This window comes from Triturus cristatus, chromosome 2_1 (assembly GCF_964204655.1).
Source record: "Triturus cristatus chromosome 2_1, aTriCri1.1, whole genome shotgun sequence".
NCBI classification, from domain to species: Eukaryota; Metazoa; Chordata; class Amphibia; order Caudata; family Salamandridae; genus Triturus; species Triturus cristatus.
The window spans coordinates 1,139,498,120-1,139,520,739 of NC_140581.1; positions in this window are offsets into that span (position 1 = coordinate 1,139,498,120).

Consider the following 22,620-nt stretch of genomic DNA (forward strand, 5'->3'; position numbering starts at 1 on the left):
CATCTGGACTGGCAGGTGTTCAACTACGCAGACAATACACAAATAATCCTTCAGATTGACAACTCCTACCATGCCCATGCGCACATGCAAAATATACTTAGGTACACTGTTAACTGGATGACAGCCAACTCACTTAAAATCAATCCCTGACAAAACGAAGGTTTTAGCTATCTCCACCGTAAACAACCCCTGGAATGACCTCTTCTGGCCACAAGAGCTGGGGACCGCCCCTACGCCAGTCCCGGTTGTATAAAGCCTAGGCATCAAAATAGATGCCAAGCCCACCATGTTGAACCAAGTGTCCACTGTGGTCGGGACCTGCTTGGGCGTACTGAGACAACTGTGGAACCTGGCTCCCCTCCTCTCCTTTGCCACACTGCAGATGGTCATGTCAGCAATGATTGCGTCATAGCTGGACTATGGCAATGCCCTGAACATTGGACTTCCCGAGAAACTGCTAACTAAACTACAAGTGGCCATGAACGACACAGCTAGGCTGATCTTCAGGCTCCCAAGATGGGCACATGCTCCTCCTTTACTGCAGCAGCTGCACTGGCTCCCCATTAAACAGAGTCCCAGGTTCAAAGGCCTCTGCATCGCCTACAAAGCCATCCAGGGCCAGGCCCAAGTATACATCAAGGAGCGCCTAGGGAACTATGTGCCAGGACGTACCCGCTGGTCGACCGAGGCAGACCTACTAGCCTGCACGCGATTCAAAACAACCTCAAAAGGCGGCAGAGTCTTTTCTGTATTGATCCCTCAACTTTGGAATAGGCTACTAGAGAGCCTACGTAAGAAATCCACCCTTCTCCCAGACTCAAGACTCCTCTTTTTATAGAGGCTTTGGGCACATCATTGGCCCTGACCGGGAGTATGTACAGTCGACCATTGGCGGAGTTTAGCTACACTCTCGCAGTGCTAAGAGACCCTTTTGGTGAGTATGCGCTCTATAAATCCCAGTTAACATAACATAACATAACAAGGTTGGTAGGTGAGGGTTCTTTACAAAAACCTGTGGGTTTTCCCTCTAGGAGACTACTCAACGCTAACAGGATGCTAGTCGATTGATATTTCCTTGAGCTCGTTTTCTTTTTGTTTGTTACATAACATTCATAAACATGGCATCACCCCTGAATTAGGATGTTCTCTTCCCACTGTCCCTTGATGGTGAGGACTCTATGCGCTATGCATTGTTCCATTTCACGTTCATATATTTGAGATATTGCAGGGCATGACTGATATCACACATGCAATACGTGAACAAAGTGGGGCTGATGATGTAAAAACATGCTGTTAGGGACTATATCGCCATTGCCCCTATAGAAGTCTCTGTCTCTTTTTGCCTTGTTGTTTGATGCCTTAACCTTATTAAAATGTTTAAAGAAAATCTGATTCACTAATTTATTTATTTATTTTTTGACATTTGTTGAGCGTGAACGAATACCCGTGGGCGTCTCGGCGCTTGACTGAGCAGCTGACTCCCCCCATCAGTGGAGGGACCAGGACAAGTTTTACTGGTTAAACAGCCAGGTTTTCAAATTCTTACGAAACTGAAAGAGTGAGGGGCTAGTTCTAATTTGTTGTGGCAGCGTATTCCAGATCTTGGGTGCCGCAACTGAGAAGCGATGATCACCCCAGGAAACTGTTTTAGAACGTGGGACCACTAGTTGGTTGAGAGTCGTAGATCTAAGTTGTCTGGTCGGTCTATAGACTATAAGCTGGTCCTTAAGAGGGCGTGGACCTTGATCGTGGAGTACCTTATAGACTATACAAAGGGATTTGAACTTGATCCTGTTGTTAATCGTCAGCCAATGGTATGTCTTGATGGTGTTAGAAATGGGTGCAAACTTGGGTGTTCTGGACAGGATACGTGCTGCCGCATTCTGTATTATTTGTAGTTTTTTTGTAACTCTAGTTTGGGCATTTAAAAAAAGTGCATTACAGTAATCCAGGGACGAAAGAACCAAGGAGCTGACCAGTGTTTTGGCAGCAGTATCTGGGAGGAATGGGATAATTTTCCTTATCATTTTCAGTTTGTAGTGGGCTGTGGCTGCTACTTTATTAGCATGTGCCATAAAATTAAGATGGTCATCAAAAATGACACCCAGATTCCTGACCTTGGGAGACGAGCTGGGTGGGGTGCCGAAGGCTGGGGGCCACCAAGGGGCGGGCCAGGTTGGAGAAAGGGATCCAAAGATGACCACCTCCGTTTTGTTGGAGTTAAGCTTAAGGCAGTTACCTGCCATCCACTCTCCGATCGTGCTCATTGCATTTTGGAAGCGCTCTGCTACCTCCATCCCTTCACCCTTTATGGCCAACACCAGTTGCGTGTCATCTGCATATGAGGTTAGGCTCGTCCCAAATGCTTTGATTATGCCAGCAAGGTCCGACACATAGATGTTAAATAGTGTCGGACTCAAGGATGAGCCTTGAGGAACCCCACACGGGAGTGACATCTTGGCTGATTGGTATGGCCCCAATGTAACCACCTGTGTTCTATCGGCCAGGAATGAGGAGAGCAAATCTCTCGCCGTATGGTGAATGCCCATCCTCCCGACACGCTCCACCAAGATCTTATGGTCGATCGTGTCGAAAGCTGCAGAGAGATCAAGCAGTACTAGTAATGCTGTCCCGCCCTGGTCACGGATGATTCTGATGTCGTTGGCTGCCTTGATGAGGGCGGTTTCCGTTCCATGGTATTTACGGAAGCCATACTGTGTATCATCCAGGAGCTGATGTTTCTCTATGTGCTCTGAGAGCTGCTGGTTCATAGCTTTTTCTGCCACTTTAGCTAGAAAAGGAAGACTAGCTATGGGCCTATAGTTCATAAGCTCCTCCTTGTCTAAACTAGGTTTCTTTAGCAGGGGTTTAACCAGCGTATTTTTGAGGCAATCAGGGTAGCTCTCGGAGGTCAATATTGTATTACAGACATGTGTAATGACCGGAACAATAGTGTCCATAACCATAGAGAAAACTGAGGAGGGGCAGGGGTCCAAAGCCGAACCCGATTTAATAGATTTAATGATGATTGTTGATTGGTCAGTAGAGAGAGCCCTAAAACTGGACAAGGTATTACTTGGGAAAGTAGGAGCGAAGGAGGCTTTACTGATGTTGATTTTGGAGGTAAAGGCTTGATATATGTCGTTAATTGTGACGGAGGAGGATTTAAATCTGGTGCATTACCAGTGAGGATTTTAGTTATGTTGTATAGTTGGCTGCTGGAGTTTTTAGCATTTTCAATTTGCTCTGAAAAAAATATTTTTTGGGCTGCGACAATCATAGATTTATAAGTGGCCAGTGATTCTTTGTATATGATCTTACTTCTGGCGTTATAGCTTCTGTGCCATAGTCTTTCCCTGTTCCTACTTCGTTGTTTTTGAGCTCTTAGTTCTTCAGTATACCACGGAGCGGTCGGTGTACTTCTATTCCTAGAATGGCGCTTGGTGGGTGCCAAGAGATTTGTGGCATCACCAAGCCAATTGTGGAATTGGCAGGTGGCAATAGTGGGATCAGCCGATAGGATTGGGCAAGTTTTGTCCAGTAGTGTTTTAAATTCATTTTGGTCTATACTCTTCCATACTTTAAAGGGGAGTGGCTTAGTAGGTGTAACCTTCTTCCTCAGTGGTTCCTTGATTGTCAGGCCGCTGAATATGGCAAAGTGATCCGTCCAAGACATAGGCAGAATATTTAGTATATACAGGCCCTCTACGTTGGAAAAAATACCATCCAGCGTATGTCCAGCCTTGTGGGTGGAAGCGGTGACCAATTGTCTAAGGCCCATTATTTCTAGGTCTGATATAAGGGCGGCGGTATCCCTGTCATTCGCTTGTTCTAGGTGAAAATTCACATCACCCATCATTGTGGTGGACTCTTCGGTGGCTATTGATTCAGTAATTGCGCTGAGGTAATGAAGTACATTTTTAATTTGGGGCCTATTTTCTGTCCCAGTCTGACCTTAACCCTAGGCACGGAGAGTATCACATATCTTGAGATAGAAAAATCATGGGTTTCTTTGATATATAGCGTGAGCCTTTCCCAAAGATAGTGAAATTCAAATTCCTGCACTGCCTCATGGGCCATATTCAATTACAACATTTGTTGCACAAAGTGTGGCAAGTCTTAAAGTGAGATGCTATTCCTATGCAGGGACACTTCAATGTCCGTTTTGAAAAACCAAAAGTACCAACAGGGATCTTCCATTCATGCACCCAGAGATGCACAATTCCCTAATTTGCATACAGATATTTGTCACGAGAGATTGAAGAAATCGCCTCAAGTTCTGACATGCCTCCTCACAGTGGGTGCACAGTATATGAAGGGAAGCAGGCACCAACTTTAATATCTGATATAACACCAGATGCCCCAAAGCCTAGCTTTAATTAAGCTTGGAACCTTACCAAAACCTATTTCAAATCAAGAAGGGATACGCTCAAAGTGAGAGATGAGACACACTCAGACATGCCCCCTCCCTGAACACCTTCAGGAAGACCCTTAAGATCCGGCTCTTCGGCTAAACAGATCTGCGGACCCTTCCCCCCAGCACCTTGAGACCCTCATGGGTGAGTAGCGCGCTTACAATCCCCTGATTGATTGATTGATTGACCATTTGAGGAGTTATTGAATGTGTTGCTGTGAATCTATGGGGTTGCACATGAAGCGTGGCAATACTGGTATCCAAATGCACCCAGGTCAAGGCATGTATCAATAGATCAAGCTCCTAGATTGACAGGAGGCTATACAAAACTGAATTGATTACTACATGCTATCCCAATTTCTTGAACTCACACATTACTGTTTCCTATTTAGTCTCACATATTTATTCTCATACATAATGTTCCTATATGACAATCAATCAATCAATATGACAATCATTTATGGCAAATTTCTATCACCTCTTATAAAACAAAAAAGTCAGACTCATCCTGTACAAAACTGACTTCACAAAAAAGTAAAAGACTTGGTCGTCTTTCACCTGCATGTAGACAATGCTCTGTTTGTTAACCTTCCTGACACCACACTGGCTACGCTCAAATGCATCTTCCACTCTGCATCACTTATCCTCACCGGTTTTAAGACTTCATAATATTATTCAACATTGAAGGAATTACATCAAAACCCCATCCAGCAGCATGTATTCTTCAAGACCAGCGGCATCACCCACAAGGTCATATGACCATAGATAAAGATACCTATGCTTACATGGATGAGAAACTAACGCACCTCAGAAAGTCACTTCCACATAAGGAACTAGGATATTGCCAGACTGGAGGGCAAAGATGCAACAAAGGAAATACCATAAGGTGGATCTCCTCCACCTGTCCACACATAGCCAGGAACAACATCCCTGTCAACATCAGAACCATCTTGCAATTCTAAAAAAAACATGAAAGACACATCTCTACAAAGAGCACAACTCACCAAAAAGATAGACACCTACATAACACCGCCTCATTTTTTGTAAACAAACTTTTATTGGGTTTTACAATCTAAAAATGTAAATTTTATGAAATGAGTTATGCAAAGGTACACTCAGGTCAATTAACGAAAGCATCATTACATGTGATATTAGCTACTGGCAGCCGCCAGTAGGTATTTATAGTGAGGACCATGTTTCCTTGAAAAAGGGTTTTTTGGCTAGCCTATATCTTTGGCGCTATTTGACAGATTTTCCAAAAGATGTGTCACAGGGAGCCTTGTTGTGCATGGAAAGTTTCAGGGTGATTAATCAAGCGGGGGCTGAAAAAAAGGGGTGTAAAAAAAGGGTGTTTACCCATGTTAATTCTCCTAGAACATCTGAACATGTCTACAGCCCGAACTGCTGGACAGAATAACACCATATTTGACAGGAAGGTAGATTTGGTTACGCAGATTGTGCTTTTGGTTATTTGAGGTAAATCCAATTAAGTAGTTGTTTTTAAGAAAATACAGTTAGTGATACCTGTGGCCACGACGACTTCAGGAAACATAATGAGTTCATTCAGGAAAATGCAGAGCTCTGATTGGCTGCCAATACTTCAACTAGAAAGTGTTGGCAGCCATCTTGGGACCTGATTTCAGCCAAGTCCCAAAAACAAATGAAAAAAAAAAGAAAAGGGGACGTGGTAGAAATACCCTGACACCATAAAGTTGGTCCTGGTGGACCCAGATGAACCCCAACAGGCTGAGAAAGCATTTCCTTTTTAAAAGAAAATACCACAAAATCACAAAATTCATGAATTTGGGGCAAATGGTTTTTTTTAAAACAAGCGCAGGCTCCTGTGCTTGTTTTTAATTAACCTCTAGGTGGGCCAGGACCTGGGGGTATACCTTAAAAATAGAAGGGGGGGTCCCGGAGGTCCCCTCTAGGGCTTATCAAAGCCCCTGGGCATTTCTTATTATTCATGGGGGGTGTCCATGTGGTACTCACGCACCCCAAGGACCGCCACCCTCCCGGGGAAAATTTTTATAACTAGGGTAAGGGGACCTGTGTGGCCTCTGCACAGCCCACCTGCTGCCCCAGGGACTTCCATCTCCCAGGGGCAAAAGTTGATTTAGAAGTGCAGGGGCCACATGGCCCCTCTACAACCCCAGGGACTGCAACCTCCCCAGGGATAAAGCTAAAATGAATGCAAGGGCTGTAGGACCTCCCACCCAGCCCCGGGGACCTCCACCCTTCTGGGGTTAATTCTAAAATGAATGCGAGGGGCCCATGCATCCCCCCACAGCCCCAGGGACCACCACCTCCCTGGTGCAGTGTATCAAAAGTAAGGGGGACATATAGCCTCCCCACATCCCCACCGGGAACCGCCATGTTCCCAAACTGAAATACATTAATTTAGAGGGCATGACATGGACCCCCGGTTCCAGGGACCACTACCTCCCCGGGGCTAAGTTGTATTTTGGAGGAGGGCAGTGTGGCCCCCCTTGTGGAGCCAAAGATGGCCCTGGGGACCGCCACCCCCCGGGCCGGTTCATGCTATGTCCCAGGGTGGCCACTCCCTGGACATAGCTGTTGCCTGCTGCTTGGTGGGAGCTTTACTGCTCCAGCAAAGGCACTGCAAAAGTTCAGCTTCCAGCAAGCAAGAGCATTAAAAATGCTCTCACTTGTTGGAAGCAGAGCAGAATTGCTTTCACACACAGGGAGCTGCCTTTCCACCAGCTCCATGTGTGTGAAAGCAATGTTGTCTTCCGCAGGAGGTGGGGAGCCAGCAGGGGATGTGGAGGCCTTCAGGCTCCCTCTGAGGTCCCCAGCAAAAGTGATTGAGTGCCCTGGGTGGGTCCCCTTGGATGCTAAGAGTCCTTGGGGGCCAAGAAGCCATCCTGTTACATCCAGTAAGTTCAACACAGTGGGATTCATGAGAGCTGGTCAGAGGCCCAACACCATTTCTCCACCACTCTCAAATGAGACTACTAGTTAAAAAACCATAGACATTTACTGAAAAAAACAAAGGTAACAGGGACGTTATAGTCAGGAAATAGAATTTGAAAAACTTTAGAAATTCACTGGAAAAAAACAAAGGTCACAGGGACGTTATAGTTATAGTCAGATTTCACTCATATAAAACAGGTGAAATTCAGCAGTTATAGTTACCTGAGCTAACTATAACTTATGCCTCTGCAATGCACTGCTTATGACCTCACATATTACATCACTCATAATATGACATGAAGCAGCCTTTAATTTTGATTGTCATTTCGGCAATACCCATTCATCGTTTTATGTGCAAAAAAAAGGCAAAATCTAGGAATTAATGAAAGAAGGAGTTAACTGATATTTGTTTCTTTGGTTAGCTGGATTTGTGATTTTGAAAATACTATTTCTGTGAGTCTGTTTCTACTGTTTAACAGATGTGATTGGTTGGTGAAAGGCTTCAAATTATTCATCGCTTATTTTCCATAATCTTAAAATGCAGTGTGAAGTCAAAATCGTGATTTTGGCATGGTAGAAAAAATATCTGGGACAAAATAGGGGATGAAGGACAGTGTTGCAGTTACGTTTTAATTGGATGAATAAACAGTCTGCCAAGGTGATGAAATTAAGTGTGGTTTTCAGACCCCAAAATCACAGTTTTAGGATGGATTTGTAATATTAGATATGCTAATCTTATGGTTAATTTGTTATTTTTCTATTTACTGAAGCAAGTTCTCAAATGATGTGAAAAAGAACAGTGAAGGTGATGACTTTACTGTAAGTCCTTCCTGAATCCTAACTAAACCTTAACTGCTGTGAGCATATGTAAGTACACTAGGAAATCCTAATTGATGTTATCTTCATTGGCAGTACCCTTAACCTCAATTTAAAGGTTCTCTCCGTCGAATTGTGATAGTAGGTGTATTATTGTTCAGATAGTGCTCAGAAAAAAAAATCAGTTGGAGTTGAGTATATTTTGTTTGATCTTTACCGTTAAGTCCCTTCCCTTACATTTTTACATTGAAGTGGTGAGGATTAGAATTATAATTTTTTAGGTCTTGCCTAGGGATAGATTTAGCTCTTTTGCAAGCCTCGTGTAATAAGAATATCAAAAGGACACACACACACACATGCACAGGGTGGCTTTGGAACAGGCGTCTTCACCCATCCGTCAGCTGTCATTCACGTTTTGCTTCTGTCTGCTACAGCATAGAGCATTTTGCAAAGGCTCAGCCCACTTTAGCCATTACCTCTCTTACATTGTGAGACTGTATATATCCTGACTCACGTGCTAATCCTCATAAACATAAATGCACCTTAGTGCCAGGGCTGGTGGGACAACTACGTCATCTCCACTGACTTTGTTTCAGCCTATGAGCCACGAAGAACCCTGTCCATTTAGTTCAACCATGACTTTATATATTTTTAGGGCTCACGCCCTGCGTTGCAGAGCGCAGCCCTGCTCGCGCAGGCGAGAGCCCTTTTGTCCGGGGTTTGAAAACGGACCCTGGAATCGCACACGCTCGTGCGTGTGCTTTTCCTTTTGGGTTCCGCTATTGGGCTTTGATTGTGTTTTTTTTTTAACAGAGCACGCAATAGGCCAAAGACGGGCGCATTGCTCCGCCCATGGCCTATTGGGGTCTGTTACGCGCACCAAAGCCCATGTGGTTTCAATTATCGTGCCCAGACATGGGCGCGATAATTGAAAACATATGGCTCGCTGTTTTTTTTTAAAAATAGCGATCGCTTTCGCGATCGCTTTCAGTGCCGCTTGTTAGGTCGAGCTTAGTTTACAATGCGACGGTTTTCTTGAGTCGTGCATTCAACTCTTGGCTTCTCCGCTAATGCATACTGTGATCTTGATAAACTAGTTTTGTCCCTGCCATGCTCCAGCAGCTAAACGGGTAGCTTGTTAAACGTTCTTTAAGTCCACTGCAATGCAAGTGGAGTTAGTGAGGGGAGGGGGCGTGCAGGGGAGCAATCCTTTCCTAACAACCAAATGACACAACACAAACACGAACCAGAACTCATGACAGAGGGCGGTTTTATGATTCAGGGGGTGGAGAAACGCACAAAGTGATGGGGGCGAAGTGGGGGGAAGATGAATGAAAACAAAAACAAGGCAATGGGAGAACACCAGTCATTCTGGCATTAAAGGCTGAGCAGAGCGTCCCAGACACCAGCTACCTCCCCACAGGAGCGACAGTAAAGTTAGGATCCAGACAACAGGAGCCATTTCTGACCATAAACACCCCACCTGCTGCAGCAGGAGGATGCCAAGAAAAAACTGTGCTTTCCAGCGGTTTCCTTCCAAGATTGTGGGCCACTCAACAAAATAAGGTAAAGTGTATTTTTTTGGGGGTGTGGGCAGTGTGCTTACAACTTCTTCTTCTGATAACAGTATTTAATTATTCGTACTATATTAGGGCATAGCCTCCTTTCTGGTTGAATTTGAAAGGTGATGTGTTTGCACTCAGCACTGCAAGAGCGGTAAGTAACATGACACCCTGGCATGAACATATTGTTTTGACGTAAAGTTTTATTTCAAAAGGTACTGGGCAAAACAAAATTATGTACTGAGGTAAAAAAAACGGGTAAGAGAAGGAGTAGAGTTTAACAATGTTGCTTTCTCATATAGCGCTGAATAACTTGAGTGTGGTTTCAAAGCACTTTAGGAGATATATCACGCAAAGGCAGGGTCGTGGTTGCCCTCCAATTGGGTATCTTTTGTCTAGAGGCAGATATTTTTTATGTGGTGATCAAAGTTATAATGAGGGCCCTCTGAGAGCAATGTAGTTTTTGGTCAGGTCTTGCTAGTGGTATAGTTTAGTCTGGAAGGATATTTTGAAGACCCAAAGTGGGAAAGTGATAAACGTGGACAATAGCTGTGAGTCCTTCAAGTGTGAAACATATAGGATGGGAAAAAGGGGTTCTGCTCAAAGCTGTCCTGTTCCCGGCTAGTGATTTTCAATCCTGTTTTGGCAGCCCTACAATACTAGCGAGCACAATGGAACTCGTGACTCCATGTTTACTATCTAAAAAGTGAAACTGCTCGTCTCGGCAGGCTAAATGTTGACGGATGAAAGAGAACGGGCGGAACCCCCCTCTCTTGACATGGGGCCAGCCGAGACCTCGGTAATACTCAACAGTGCCCCTCGGGCTGAACTCAGACAGAAGAGGGTTGAGGTCTCCTGGAAAAACGATATTGATTCCAGTCTTGAACTGATTTCTAATGCCATTAATTAAGTTTTGCCTATTGACATCTTAAGTTTTTTACCATCCTCAAGTAATCAAAATGATTCCTAAATTAAACAATACATACATGCGTGCATTTAAATTAGAAACGCCTTTCAGCCCTCTTCCTCCATTGATCTGTTCAACTGCTCTTCACATGTTGCTTCAGCCAGCAACGGGCAATGGGTACACCCAGGGCACAAGTCCTAAAAAACACAAGCATTTGCAATCCAATATAGGTCTCGCATTTGCGAGAGTTGGAGCCATTGGCATTGTAAATGACAATGCCTTTTATATGTGGGTTGCTCTTAAAAATACATAAATAAAAGGCATTGTCATTTACAATGCCAATAGCTCAAACTCTTGCAAATGCGAGACCTATTGCACTGCAAATGCTTGTTTAAATATAGGAATTGTGTCATCAGTTTACTTTATGAAAACCCATGAGACAGCAGATGCAATGTTTTCTCTGATCTCCATTTCCACTTTTTTCAGCATGCAAACGGTGACTTTCCCCCTTTAAGTGCTCGTATTATTTAGTTGCTTTATAGTATGTTTATGCAACAATATGGTGTAAGGGACAAGGAATTCAATTCCCAACGAAAGAGTCTTCTAAATAAAGCTCTCTGTCAATGTGCAATGATCAGACGGCATGATGCAGTTTAAGTTGTGTGTCTTTTTATCGTTATTATGCTAGCTCTTGACTTTTATCTCCAATGTGTCTTTGAAAGCATCGGTCCTGTTTACATCTTTGCCGTCTCTGGCAGTGACCTTCACTTTCCAGAGGCTTCTGTGGGACCAGCACAAATGGAATCCATTAATGGACTACAGCAGGGGCATTCAAGGCAAAGAGAGGCAGACTTATTTGTCTGGAAGTTTAATTCAAAAGCAAAGCAGCGCCAAGGCTGTGTGAAGTAATTACCCCCGTTTATAGCGTTTCAACGGCGAGGCCGAAACATTTATCTTTAACTTTAGTAACTGTACTTGAGAGGAAAACACTGGTGATTTCAAATGGACTGCATTCGTGGGATTTGTAATAGCCCGCTGCAGCACAACACTAGAAGTAATAGTTGTTGACAAGTCACTGATAGCATGGCTGTCGTCCAGCATAGGTGTTCTCAAGGCATTGCTGTCAACAAAAGAGCTCTGCAGTGGTCTGATGTGGAATGTTAGGAAATATGGGAGTTAAAGTGCCATTCAAAATTTACCTGTGAGTTAATATGTGACTCAAAAGTAATGTTAGTAATTGCGTGAAATGCAGGTAGAATTTAGAAGATGGTGACCTTCTTGAACCAATAACTTTGACCTTGCCCCATTTAGAGGCATCATTTCTGCCTCTACCCAACAACACACTGCTGGTCACTTTTGCTAGATCTGATTCCAGCGGCGGGTCCTCGTTGAAGTGCTGCGGGGCGGTGGAGCAGGGGAGGGGCAGGGTGGGGTGTTCGGAGTTCAGTTAATAAATAAATAATTAAAACGAATGTCATTGCACGGGCGTCAATGCAGCGATGCAATGCAGCGAGCGCAATGAAATTCATTTTATTTATTTATTAACTGAACTCCGTTTGGCCTTAAGCCGGAGTTTACTACCCCCCACCCTGCCCCTCCCCTGCCCACCGCCCAGCAGCACTTCCACGAGGAGCCGCCATTGTCTGATTCATGGGTTAGATGAGGAGCCTATTGGTTACTACCATATTTACTTAGTGTGGTAGGTCTCCCCTCCCACCACTACTCCCCAAGGAGCAATTTGGATTTACCCCACCTAGCTCTGTGTTCTCCACCAGGCTACTAATTCTATGGGATGAAAAGCATTCAGAGGAATTACAACCAATGACTGAACAGTCCTAGTCATAAGTGAAGTAAAGTGGATGTATTGGAAATACCTACCAAAACAATACCAGCTCTAAGTTGTTTTGCAATTTTTCTGAGTTATTTTATGTTATGATTAGAGGATTATTGGCGTCATAAAAAGAAGGTTTGTTACATTGTCGCAGTCAAAAAGAAGTCACTTTTTGGGTGCAAAATGCAAGAAGCCAAAAATGCGATTTAACTATTCAAAAAATGGTAATGTGTTGAAGAGATTCACAAAGAATTCCATCTGAACCAGACATAAATTGCATTCGGCACATAATGCCCAACTAAAATCTATGCAACACACACAAAAAGTCAATGCCTTGCCCACAGATACAGTAGCAAGTCTCACATAGGGAAATTGCTCTTGGTGAAGACCCGTTACAAAGAAGCATAATTCATACTAAAGAGCATAACAACTGAAGGAGTGTTTCAGTATCAATAATTTGAAAAAGTTAAAATGGTAAAATTGACACTGGTCTACAAAACTCATGTACAGATAGAGTAACACATGGGCACACAGTATATAATTTACACCAGCACAATCTGTTGCATTTGTGTTAATCAGGTACGATTTGTACAAGCATAATGTGCACACCTTTATATGGGTAAACTTATTTGCAACCACAAGAAAAACTTTGTGAGGTAGACCTCTGTTTTCTTGTTTTTGCATAATTGGTGACCTGTGAAAACTAAATGAATTCCTTAATCCTCTGAATTAAAGATGTCAAACAATGTAATTTGTGTACACGTAAATCCCACATCAATTTAAAAGATTGATCTGTTGTCAGTTTACCTGTCAAAGCAAATAAATACCAACCACTGGTTCAAACAACAAATATCTAAACAAGCACCAATAAATGTTCTACTAGAACCGATGATGCACTGTGTGCTGTTGTTAAGGATATATGACTTTACTGGAAGATGAGTGGCATTCAGTTGTTCTTTGTACAACAAAGAATGGGCTGAAAGCAAGAGAAAAACATAGACAATATTAATCAAAACAATGAAACAGAAGAAAAAGTAAGTGAAGGGTTTAGAGATGACTTCACCTCAGAGGCAAAAGTGATTAGAGATTATGGGGCATATTATCAACGGGCAACGATAATTATCGCTGGCCGTGCTTATCGATGAATTTTTTATCGCAGGCTATCTCTGGAATTTATCGCCATGGTAGCGCATTATTAACAACGCATTTCTCCAGGGCGAGAAACATTCCAGAGATAGCAAGGTTATCGCCGTTTTGCAGGGAACATCGCTGGTTTTCCAGCGATGTTCCCAGCACCGGGCTTGCTATTCCCACTTCAGGCGGGGGGATGTTGGTTGTCTGCTGTGTTGGTACCGTCAGCCTGTGGGCAATGTGGGTCAGGATGCGGAGGATGGTTGTCCTTTTGAGCCTGTAGTGGGCAATGACATCCTCTGGCGTTAAGTCTCTGAGACTGGTGCGTTTTCGGAAGGTCCGCTGTCTTGTTCTGCACTGCCTTGGTGGTAGTCCAGGGGGGTGGATCTAGGGGTGGTGGCGGTGGGTGTTGTGGCCCTCTTGGGTCTCCAACTGCATGATTAGTAGCTCCATGGCATCTGTTGGTCTTCAGATGTGGCTCTGGGCTGGACTCCCTTTCTACTGCAGGTTTTCATCCTACTTAAGACCAGACAAAAAGCAAGTCTTAAGTCCCTGCTGCTAACGTGCCTTATCACCTGTTTTTGGACCGCATCGACGATCTGGCTGGTCGTTGAGAATATCGCGAAGTGGTGTTATCGTAAGTTTTGCACGGGAACGCCTACTCTGCATATGATTAGCGTTAGTTGTTGCTGCCAGCCTTGACTAAGTTTTTAGCAGCAGCTATCGCAGGTAAACTGACGTTGTCGGCTGTTAGCACATGCTTGGGAATAGGGTGATAAATCTATCGCCACTTTTGTGATGTAAAAGTGCTGCTAAATCGGCGATGAGTCCTTGAGAATATGCCCCTTTGTTTCTTAAATCGGTGAAGATAATAGGACATTACCAAATGAGCCACAATGGGATTTTACCAGCAATACAAGGCATATTGAAACTGCAAGCCCATTTTTCCACACCCCAGAATGTGTTTTTGGTAGATGATCAAATTGCTTCTTTGTTGCAGTCCCGTGATTGAGAAGTCAGCTTTAGTTAAAACTAACCTTTCTTAATTGCTGAGGAAACATGTTAATCCTTAAGTTAATAGCCATCACAATATACAGAACAACTTAAACCCATTGCAGCTGATTCACCATGAAATCCATTTTCGAAGATTATGGGGAGAAGCCAGCATTGTAATTTGGCGGAAGGTGCCTGCTAGGCACCACTACCATTTTACAGAAGCAGACCGCTCCGCCAGGCAACGGAACGATTGCCAGTGGCTGATCCATGGCGGGCGGTCTTTGCATCCGCCACGGTCGTGGTCCGATTCCCCCCACCATCCTAATTTGGAGGGCTTGGAATTGATGTCTGATGACAGAGGGCCAGCCACCGCACGGCTGGCGGTGGCAGGCAATCTGCCATCATAATCGGCTCCTTAATGCCCATGCACACATGATGAATACAGGCCCCAGCGAGGCCCGCAGGACACAAGGGTTCGCTCTCCTGTAAAGTAACCTATAAGGAAGTTGGCACGGAAACTGCAAAGTACAAAGACAGAATTTATTAACCCTTAAGGGTGGTCCTACAATCCATACAATACCCTTCAGTATTGCATAGAGTAGCACAAAGAACTTGCATACACGGTCCCCTTTTATACACAACAGAGGGGCTCATAAGTGGGAGGATACGACATGAGATAAAGAATGTTACCTTTTATGGACATTTTCAATACAAGATCAATATGTGGGCGGAGCTGACATACTCCTTAAGCCCGCGAAAACATGGTCAAGCAAGGACTAACTGATAACAGATGTGGCCAAGTCTGGGCATGCGCCAGGCGGACAAAGGAACTATTTATAGACAGTTACTAGGCAGATTACAAGAGCAACTAACACAAAGATAAGACTCTCCTCGTGTTGAGCACGTGGAGACATGACAATACAAAATGGAGTCCAAACTTCAGTCAACATAAGGAAAGAGACATGTGTAAGGCAGGAGAGTGCATGTCTTTAGCAAATGCTTAATCACATCGTAGTTTCAATTTACAACAGACGACCCTTTCAGCATTTACTGAAGACATCCGGTTTGTTAGGATAATCATCGTATATATCAATTATCATCATCTCTTCTACTTCCTTAGCTAAACGTTTCTGATAAGTGACATTGTCAATAGCTTTCTTATCGGGGATACAGAATGATACACATAAGGAACAGAGCAAAGGACCACATTGAACACAGATGCAACAAGAAAACAGAACTGCTATAATTATACAGAGACCAGTTAAAACCTTCCAACCCCAAGCAGTGATCAATGCCCAGAACCATCCAGAAAAGGACCAAGTGCCGTTTTCTGTATGGATTTCAGCTGCAATTTTATGCAACCTGTTAATTGCATTATAAACTGACGGTGTGTGGTCAGGAATAAACACACAGCAACTACTTCCGATAATTTTACAAGCTCCACCTCGATCAGCTAATGAATGAATGAAATAGATTTTATCACGCGCAACTTAGCCCAGTGGGCGTCAAGGCGCCTAAATCAAAATAATACAGCTCGCAGATCAGAACCAGCAGAATCTCATTGATAAGCCATAGTAAAAAAACCACGTCTTCAGAGCCTTTTTAAACAAGTCAATTGAGGGAAGGGTTTTAACCTCAATTGGAAGAGAATTCCAGAGCTTGGGGGCGACTACAGAAAAAGCTCTCGCTCCCCATCTGGCTAATCTTGTACGAGGCACTACCAATTGAGATAGCCCAGCCGACCGAAGTGATCTGGAAGGGATGTAACGAGTCAGCAGAGATCCCAATGCATCGTTAGAGCCAGCCATAAGGGCTCTATAAGCAAGACAGAGAATCTTGAAGGAAATTCTGTACTGAACAGGGAGCCAGTGAAGCTTTTTTCTAGCCGTCGTGGCTGAGGACGCCAAGGGAAGGGCTAGGACAAAGCGTGCAGCGGCATTCTGCACGATTTGCAGTCGATGTATAAGGCCCTTGTTGGACTCCACATACAGGGAGTTACAATAGTCGAGCCTAGAGCCAACAAGGGCAACTGCAACCTGCATGCGTGCCTGGGGAGAGAGATAGTCACGGATCCTATTCAGGATCCTGATAACCCCCCAACATGTGGCTATTGTCCTATTCACTTGAGGGATCATAGAGAGTGAGGTGTCAAAGATCACACCCAGATTCCTGGCTGATTGGGAGGGGGTGGGGCAAACACCAAGAGATGTAGGCCACCAATCACTCGACCAAACATCATGGTCTTTCCCAAAGACCAAGACCTCAGTTTTATCGCCATTTAGCTTTAGTGAGTTGATAATCATCCAGTCTGCAACAAGTTGCATGCAAGACCTAAAGCCAATGGCGGATGTATGAACAGAGGAATGAGCCAGAGACACCATGATCTGGGTGTCGTCAGCATAGGAGACCACCTCCATCCCCTGAGATTTTACTAGTCGGGCAAGGGGGGCCACATAGATATTAAACAAGGTCGGACTAAGAGCCGACCCCTGTGGCACCCCACATTGCAATGACTTTGCAGGGGAGAGAAAGTCTCCGAGCTTCACTCTCTGTTCTCTCCCAAGAAGGAAGGAGTTGAGAAGATCCAAAGCCTGCCCAATAATCCCCGCCTCCCTTAGCCGAGATGTTAAAATGGCAGGAGACAGGGTATCGAATGCAGCTGTAAGGTCCAACAGGACCAAGATCGTAGTTTGGCCGCCATCCACTTTACGACGGATGGTATCGACTACTACAGTAAGTGCGGATTCAGTGCTGTGATGTTTTCTAAATCCGTGCTGTGTGTGGTCGAGATATTCACTGGTCTGAAGAAAAGTGGAAAGATGGAGATTGAGATGAGCTTCCAATATTTTTGCAGGGGCAGGAAGCAATGAGATGGGCCTAAAGTTTTTAAGGAGGCCGGGATCTAAAGAGGGTTTCTTTAGAAGAGGCTTTACAATAGCCTTCTTCCAGATTGAAGGAAATAAACCCTGAGTAATGGCCCTGTTCATAACTCCCAGCATAAGCGGAACAATGCTGTTTCTGCATTCCTTCAATGATTTTAGCGGAAGCGGATCCATAGGGGAGGAAGATTTTGTCTTGTCAAGAAGAAGGTTAAATCCTTCTAACGACAGTAATGGAAACTGCCTAAGAAATTTAGAAGGTCCTTCATCCAAACTGTCCAGCCTAGCTATAGCGGGAGGAATGCTCTTGTCTAGAGAGCGGCATTGGGCTTCCAAAGCAATATGTATATCCGAGATTTTACTAAAGAAAAAGTCAGAGATATTATTGCAAAGATCTTGGGAGCGGACTACAGGATCCGGGAGTTGGAGAGAGCAAAGTGAGTCCGCAATTTTAAAAAGTTCACTAGATGAAATAAGGGAGCTTGTAAGATTAGAGAAATATTCTTTCTTCTCCACTAAAACTCTCTGTTTATATTCTCGTAGAACAGATTTATATGTCTCACGATCATTCAGGTCCCAAGACTTCCTCCAGCATCTCTCGCTACGCCTACATTTCTGTCTCAAAATTCTCAAGTGTTCAGAAAACCAGGGTGCAGTTGGTTTCTGTCGCGCTACATATCGGAGGGAGGCAGGGGCAAGCTCCTCCACTACTTTGATGATATAATCCGTGAGTTCTTGAGCTGCCTCATCAGCATCTTTCAAAGAAAAAGATTCTGATATCCCAATTTGAGAGCCCACAGTATCATCCGTGATATCTCTAAGATTTCTCCTAGGGATAAATCGAGAGTTGATACGCTTAGCTGAGGACAAGGAGGAGAACTCGAATTTAAGTGGGACAGCAAAGTGATCCGTCCAAATCAGAGGCAGAGGCAGTCCAGCAGATAGCCTAAGATCGCTAGAAAATACCCCATCAAGGGTATGGCCAGCTATATGAGTGGGGCTGCTCACCAATTGAGACAAATCACAGGCCCCAAGTGACTCTAGTAGTGTTAAAGTATCCTTGGAGTTGATTTCCTCAAGGTGGAAGTTGAAATCACCCAAAACGGAAAAATCCGTTCTCCCAAAGTAGGGCTCCAGAATTCGGAGCAGATCAGAAGGAAAACTGGCCCTAGGGCCGGGGGGTCGATATAGAAGAATCCCAGTAAAGGAGACGGATGGAGTGCAATGAATGCAAAAATAAAGTGCCTCAAAACAATCCCCGGGCAAGGATATAGATTTAACAGAGCATGATAAGGAAGATTTAAAAAGAACAGCAATTCCTCCACCTCTACGCAGTTGTCTATCCTGCCTCAGTAATGAGTAGCCATCAGGGATGGCCAGCAGTAGGTCATGGCCAGAAGAATCTGAAGCCCAAGTCTCTGTGATGAAAACCCAATCAGGCTGTCTTTCCAATACAAATTCATGAAAGACAACATTATGCTTAATCAACGATCTAGCGTTGATTAAAAAGCCAGTTTTAAGCTGCAGAACCGGCAAACGTCCAGAGTAAGAATGGGATCTGGTAATAGTAGGGGTAGGACAGCAAAAAGAAACCTTGCAAGTCCGGCATCGCTGAGAATGCAAAATACCTTCAGGAGAGAAGCGGTGAGCGCATCGCTGCGCTATAGGTCTGTAGGTCAAGAGTTCCGAGATGGAATAGTGTCTATACGCCTCATTAGATGAAGAACTACAATCCGCCGAGTCCAGCCCGCCCTGCAGCGCGTCCTCAACGCGGACGGGCGCAGACGGGCTGAACTCAGGCGTAACTCCGGCGGAAGTCAGGCGATGACGCTGCGCGATGACGCTGCGCGAGGGCATGGCTGCTATTTATACAGGTCGAGCCTCCTAAACGAGGACTAGACCAGGATCTATCTCACCCCTCACCCAATATGGCCGCCAACGAGACAGTGGCGAGGGACCCGCGAAATGCGGTGAAATCAAATTACTATGCAGGTGAGAGTGACTGCGTGAAGGTAAGCGAGGCCAGCACAGTTAAAAACAGGGTAAATAAGGGCTAACAAAAACACAAACCTAAATAGCAAAAACGGGATATTTTAAAAGCACAGCCAAAGCTAAGCAATGAGAAAACGCTGCAATGAAATGCGCGAGAGCCAAATGGAAGCTCGCCTCAAGATTGCCTACTATTTATACAGGTCGAGCCTCCTAAACGAGGACTAGACCAGGATCTATCTCACCCCTCACCCAATATGGCCGCCAACGAGACAGTGGCGAGGGACCCGCGAAATGCGGTGAAATCAAATTACTATGCAGGTGAGAGTGACTGCGTGCAGGTAAGCGAGGCCAGCACAGTTAAAAACAGGGTAAATAAGGGCTAACAAAAACACAAACCTAAATAGCAAAAACGGGATATTTTAAAAGCACAGCCAAAGCTAAGCAATGAGAAAACGCTGCAATGAAATGCGCGAGAGCCAAATGGAAGCTCGCCTCAAGATTGCCTACTATTTATACAGGTCGAGCCTCCTAAACGAGGACTAGACCAGGATCTATCTCACCCCTCACCCAATATGGCCGCCAACGAGACAGTGGCGAGGGACCCGCGAAATGCGGTGAAATCAAATTACTATGCAGGTGAGAGTGACTGCGTGCAGGTAAGCGAGGCCAGCACAGTTAAAAACAGGGTAAATAAGGGCTAACAAAAACACAAACCTAAATAGCAAAAACAGGATATTTTAAAAGCTAAGCAATGAGAAAACGCTGCAATGAAATGCGCGAGAGCCAAATGGAAGCTCGCCTCAAGATTGCCTACTATTTATACAGGTCGAGCCTCCTAAACGAGGACTAGACCAGGATCTATCTCACCCCTCACCCAATATGGCCGCCAACGAGACAGTGGCGAGGGACCCGCGAAATGCGGTGAAATCAAATTACTATGCAGGTGAGAGTGACTGCGTGCAGGTAAGCGAGGCCAGCACAGTTAAAAACAGGGTAAATAAGGGCTAACAAAAACACAAACCTAAATAGCAAAAACGGGATATTTTAAAAGCACAGCCAAAGCTAAGCAATGAGAAAACGCTGCAATGAAATGCGCGAGAGCCAACATAACATCTAACACCATACGATTCTGTAATGCAACAATTATGGTAATCTGTAATTCTTCCGTAAGATTCCCAAGAGCAGCAGCGGTTTGGTTTGTCACAGCCTCTACCACTCTTGTTAATCTTCGAACTTTCCTACTATTCAAGGCAGCTCCAACGAAGAAAAACAATCCTAAATTAAAATCAATATACTGCTGCAGACTGGTATCAGTCTGATCCACGTCATCAATTGATAGAGTACGTTTATACCTATTTACAGTCACATTATTTAACAACTTCAAATCCTTATGATAGGATGCAGGTGCCAAAAATACAGGAGGCAACAAAAATGCTACATAACATACTCCGGACCAACCGGCTGGCAAACGGTAATAACCTTTATTTCCGCATACGAAGTATGTATTATGGGATGCTAAGAAGGTACTGTTATTCAACCCATCGATGTTTAATATGGTAATACAATCGCTAACACCAACAGGAATATAACCCACACTTTGGACACACAGGTCCGCTTGAGCTTGCGCCACTTGAATCACAAATTTGTCTTTTCCCACAGTGTCTCTGGTGTTCTTGAAAACATATGGAATCGATTCATTGTCTGGTCGATACTCTTCCCATTCCCAAATTGTCCCATTCGCTTGCGGATATCCATCTTTATCCTGATGACATTCTTTATTGAGTCTGAAGAGTAATCGTCCCACTGTGGGTTTCCGAGTGGCAAAAAGCAAAGTGTACCATGCTCTACAAGAGCCATTATGAGAGAAAGGAAGAGGTATAAATGGCGTTCCTCCTTTCTTCTGATGAGCTGGCATCATACCACATATCCAACAGTTCGTAGCATTGGTGGCAACGTGGGTATGATGTAACATCTGGATGAAAGTGTTATTCAAATAGGACTGACGATGCTTCAATTCTTGATACGGAAGGGTATAGAAATAGTGCTCCGCAGGCACTGGAGTGGTCAACACAAGCAACTCTCGAGCAGGAGTCACATCCTCCACAAACCATGTGGTTATCCCAACAATAGCTACTGTGAGCATAAAACCTGTTACACAAAGGATCTTCTTTTTCTCCATGTCAGAATAGAGAATCAATATCTTCCTGAAACTAAAAGATTTGTCAGAACTCTTCCCCTTGGGCAGCGGTCGATTTCTTCACCAACGGGCCAAGACGGGTGTCGCTACACTAATGCAGGGCTGATCCCCCCCCCTTGCCTCATTGGCTCTCCGTTTCACTAACCCAAGGGCCGTTCTGACAACATGTCCCGATACTGAAGGATTCACTTTCTTGGCCTCAAATGATATCGCCTTCCTCCAGGAGCCGCGTGGTCCGGAAAGAGCTCCTCAGCGTCGTTCGATTCCACAGCACGGCCTTTCTCTGTGGTCAGAATCTCTCGTTGATCGGTCAATACAGCAGGCTCCACCAATCCGGGCGGTACTTTGCGGCAGTGAAGGGAATGGATCCAATTCTTCCTGTTGGAAACTCGCACAGCCGTCCTTGTTGCCAGTAAGACTTGCTCAGGGCCAACCCATCTCGGCTCCAGGCTGTTCGTCCTGTCAAAGATTTTCAGCATGACATAGTCTCCAGGCCGGAGACTATGTCCTTCGCCGATGGACCGATCGGGGAGCGCCTCCCGGACCTGTTGATGAATGGAAACCAAGTTATCCGTTAACTGTGCCAGATAATCATTCATCATTACACAAGGTACATCATACACAGTCTTAGGTTTTGGTGGACCCCAAATATTCATTGGACGTCCAAAGACAATCTCATACGGTGTAAGACCGATTCGAGAGTGCGGTACCGACCTAATTGACAACAATGCCAGCGGTAAAGCATCTGGCCAAGTCAAAGACGTCGAAGCTTGAATTTTAGCGATCTTGAGCTTCAGTGTACCATTATACTTCTCGACTAGTCCTGCAGATTGAGGGTGGAATACCGCGTGGAACTTCTGGGTGATGCCTAGACCCTTCAAAACATACTTTATAACATCCGCTATAAAGTGGGGTCCGTTATCACTCCACAGAAGTCTACAAACGCCATATCGAGGGAAGA